Here is a 4,360-nt window from a genome sequence, read left to right as displayed (position 1 = left end):
TGGTTGAGTCACCATCCCTGGAAGTATTTAAAAGACGGGTAGATGAGGCGCTTAGGGACATGGTTTAGTGGGCATGGTGTTGTTGGGTTGATGGTTGGACTTGATGATCTTGGAGGTCTCTTCCAACCTTAGTGATTCTATGATTCTATGATTCTAACTTGCAACTCTAACTCCCTTCTGAAAATTTAGTGTAAACCTTCCAAGTTCAACATGAAATCTGTACCTCATTGAATCTCTCAGTGCCACCACAGAAGAATTAATTACCACAGGCTCAGAGATGAACTTTGTGTTTAGTTTAACAGAACTTTTGGCCAATACACTCATTTGGCCAAAATAGTAACATAAGATGCTGTACATAAGCAACTACTGTTAAAATTCCTCTAGCTGCAGTTTGCTTGAGAACCTAGCATATTATCTGAAGCAGGTATCACTAGCACAGTGTTTATCTTGCCTGAGGGGATAATCAATCCGAGCTGAATTAGAACAGTTTAAGATATTATTGCTTCTCAGCCACCAGTAAAACATCAGGTCAGGTGTTCAGAGGATGCACAAGCTGCTAGATCATCTCAATGCAGAGTGAGCCAGCAAGCCTTGCAGTACCATGTAGTTAATACTGGCTACGTTTGCCAATTTATTTTTCCATTAAGATGGATCAGAAGCATTCATATGACCACATATGCTTCTCAAATAAGGTGATTTTGAGTTACAACCATTAACACCACAAGACAACTACGTAGCGTCAGCTCACAGATTTTTGTGAAACCACATGCACTGCTGCCCTCTATGCGAAGGGCCTGAGCAGCAATGGTACACAGCTTTATTTTATGGATCAGGATCTACTAAAGGACGAGCCTTTCCAGGGACTGCAGCACTACTGACAACTAGAAGTTGAATAATGGAAAAAGTCAGGAACAGAAACTAGAAATCCGAAGTCTAGAAAGGGAATGCTGGCTGCAGGAAGGGACTTTCAGTCCCTTCGCCAGTACCTATTGTTAAGTCATGTTTGGCATTTATTTCATTCTTTCTTCTTGCGACAGTCAGATTTTTTTAAATGGCAATAACAGAGTACACCATTTTAGAACAAACCATGACTAGACTTATGTTGAGATTTTGCACAGTGTAGATTTAAACTGAATCTTTTTTTTTTAATAAGTGTTGAAGCACTAACAGCTAACAGCTTATAGGAGAGGTCTTGCTCCCCCCCCCTTCTCCACTGATTAGCCTTCTACCCCCCATTTCTGGGTTTCATGTGTCAACACAAGCAAGCCCCAGCACCCTTCTGCCCACAGGATAACCAATTTGTACCATGAAAGCAATGGAAAACCACACCAGGAGGGAAGCACCTTTTCTCGTGTCAGCAGTTTTAATCTGCTTTCCTTGCAGCAAGATAAGCACCAGAGCTAATGCCAGAGGATAGGAGAGCAAGAGGAGAAACTGCAAAGCTAGAAGCAAGGGAAGAGATTCCCCCCATCACATGACTTTAAGCTGCCAGGTTGTCTCAGTTGTACTGCGAAATTATGTCATTAAATACACGTTCCCTTCCAGCTCTGTCAGAACTGTCTGAGCACAACCTCAGAAAAGTTTTGTGTTCTGCTAAATGACACTCAAACAGCTGAACTTTCTTTGTTCAACGTATCTGAGCTATAAAACCAGGTGATGTATGTTTTCAAAATTGTTTTAATGGAAGGCAACTTTTCTTGCCTTTGTCCTGTATAAAATTCAAGCCCTGCATGCACAACACACCAATATGTTGATGAGTATGGAAGTTGTACAGTACTATTAGAGTATTTAGTAAGCAAAGGAAGAAACATTGAGATTTTTCCAGCTTTACAAGATGAAGTTCAAATTTCCTTCACTTTAACCAAATTTGCCCAAGATACAATACAAATCCTTCCTGCTGCCAAGATTCTCCTCCTGCCAAGTTTAAGAAGTTGCTATATATTTTAACGCTTTCCAAAACCAAAAACTTTAAAAAAAAAATCTATTTTCCTTATCCTCCAAGGTGTATCTGCTGCCTAAAAAGGAGGCACCACAGCTAGATACCAAGCACAGAAAACTCCCCAGCACACCATGATGGCAAGCTACCAGACTTATATCCGGCATTAAGCAAAACTGACAGGAGTTTGGCAAGTGGCTATCAACTTTAAATCATTTTACCACAGCCTCTAATCTCACTGTCTGCAATACTTACCATCTATATCTCCCCATGATAAATAAGGAGTGCCTAGGGCATTGTTGATTCAGAAGCAATTAGAACTGTGAAGGAAGCCTTCCATCTGCTTTTCTTCAGACATTAGAAAAAAATTATTGGAAGCCCTTGTATAAAGGCCTGGCAGACATTTTCATGGGATACCAGGAACAAAGCATGCAGAAGCGATAAAGGCACAGTAGAGAAGAGGAAAAGGAGCAGAGTGCTGATAAAGATGATGTTCCTTTCTTCCTAATCTTTCACCAACCACTTCCATGATCTACTGCAAGACTAACACTTTCTGGCCATCCTGGAAGTTAGAGGGAAACCACTTCCTCCACTTGGTGGTGAACAATTCTCATGCCAGTGAGAATAAAAACAGACCCTGAAGAACTGTTAACCTTTGCATGCTGAAAAGAATTCAAAAAAGAAAAGGCAGTATAAAATGGTCAGTATGAATGAAATGAGAAATGCTACATAAGAAAACAAGTTTTTTGTTCCGCTCTCACTGAAATATGTTGAAGGAATCTCCTGATCTTTCTTTATCAAAGAGGGAACAATCAAGTTATACCAGTAAATATTCCACACTTGAGAACCAGGCCTAGAAACTAACTTGGATCTATAACTTCATGAACTGACGTTTATCAATCCACATTGACATAAATCAGAAGTCTGAACGGACTTACATTCTCAGCAGATGGGTCGAGGATGGAAAAAAGGCCTAACAGCTCCATTTGGGAAGGCTACCTGTAATGAAACTGGTACTTTGCAGCCTTTCCAAAAAAGGCCTTCAATTCTATGTCCCCAAAAAAACAAATTTTAAGACTAAGTTCCATTGCACCGCAGTTTCTAAAATGAGAATTTTTTTTTAAATAACCAACCCTGCAACAGCTTGTCTTAAAAGGCAGCCTTCTTTTTCTTCCTTGTGTAAGATGCCCTCAAACTTACAATGCCAAGGATGCACAGAGCAACCAACGGAAACTGTATGTACTGTGCCCAAATTTTCCATTAATTCTGGAGGTGTTCAAATTCACATAGCCCAACACTTTACTGCCTGCTTCAAAGACTGCTCATTCACCACCAGTCAGGTCTGCATTCTCAGGACTGGACTGAAAAAGCTCTCCAAAGTATTTTTTTCAGAAACATTGCACTGACCATGACAATCACCTTCTCACAAAGGTGCACAATATAACAGAAGGTTTAAAAGAAAAAAATAACACAAGTGGTTCTGGCAACAGACCAATAAAAGCTTTTTCCAAGTGACACTCAGTATCTCCATTCAGAATTCTAGGATACAGTGCTATTAAGTCTTTCACTGAGAGATGTTTGCTAAGAAGGGAGACCTGTATGAATCTGAGGAGATAATCTGAAACAGGAACATTGGCAAGAAAGGTAACTGACTGTCTTCAAGAGAGCATATATAGGTATACTTAGATATACTTCACCTTGTTCACACGTCTGCAAAGGCACTAGGCCACTACTGGGATCACAAACTTGAATGTAGACACCTAAACAGATGACAATGTGAGCATTTTAGCTACTGCAGAACTTAAGACGGGAAATTCTTCCAGGAGCAATGAGCTCTGTGCTCCTTCATATCAGCGATTAGCACCTTCATTAAAATCCAGGCAGCAGGGCTTATCACTCCAGCAACCGACCTATTCTCATTCGTGCAATATAGTTCTCCAGACAGTGAAAGCCATGTAGCACTGCAGGTGCACAGGTGAGCACTAACACTAGCCGTGCTGAACACAAGAAGGTCACAGCTACCTCAAACATATTTCTTGTCTTTGATATCAGAAGCACACAGACTACACCAGTATCTGACACTTGGCCAAAGATGAATGCATCATTGTGGCACAGAGTTTGTGGCACCTCCACTGGAACACTGGGAATAGGCCATACTGAGCACAGCATGGTTCTCAAACCACAGTAGAACCGAGGCTGCTGATGCAGGTTATTCTCCCAACACCTCAGCCTTTCTTTGCAATGAAGTGCAAGGTATCATCACAGTAGGTGTGATACACAGTAGATAGGTCTGCCTATCAGTAGGCAGACCAGTTATCCTCAGGGTACTCGGCCCCCTGAGCTGGAAGACAGGGATGGCAAGCAGGATGAACCCCCCATAATCCAAAAGGAAGCAGTCAACGACCTGCTACGTCATCTGGATAC

The 4,360-nt window shown here is 41.4% G+C and overlaps 1 protein-coding gene across 1 annotated transcript in view; it reads right to left on the bottom strand.

Annotated features, from left to right (window-relative positions):
* Positions 1-3,684, bottom strand: part of ELAVL1 (ELAV like RNA binding protein 1) — a 43,644-nt gene extending 39,960 nt beyond the window's left edge. The window contains exon 1 of the mRNA XM_009322987.1: positions 3,634-3,684. The gene's annotated coding sequence lies outside the window, so the exon portion shown is untranslated. The remainder of the gene's footprint in view (positions 1-3,633) is intronic.
* Between the last annotated feature and the right edge of the window lie 676 nt (positions 3,685-4,360).

Source organism: Pygoscelis adeliae, unplaced genomic scaffold (genome assembly GCF_000699105.1).
Source record: "Pygoscelis adeliae isolate BGI_AS28 unplaced genomic scaffold, ASM69910v1 Scaffold284, whole genome shotgun sequence".
Classification (NCBI taxonomy): Eukaryota; Metazoa; Chordata; class Aves; order Sphenisciformes; family Spheniscidae; genus Pygoscelis; species Pygoscelis adeliae.
Note: the sequence above shows the minus strand (reverse complement) of the source record. Positions and strands in the feature narration are given on the sequence as shown.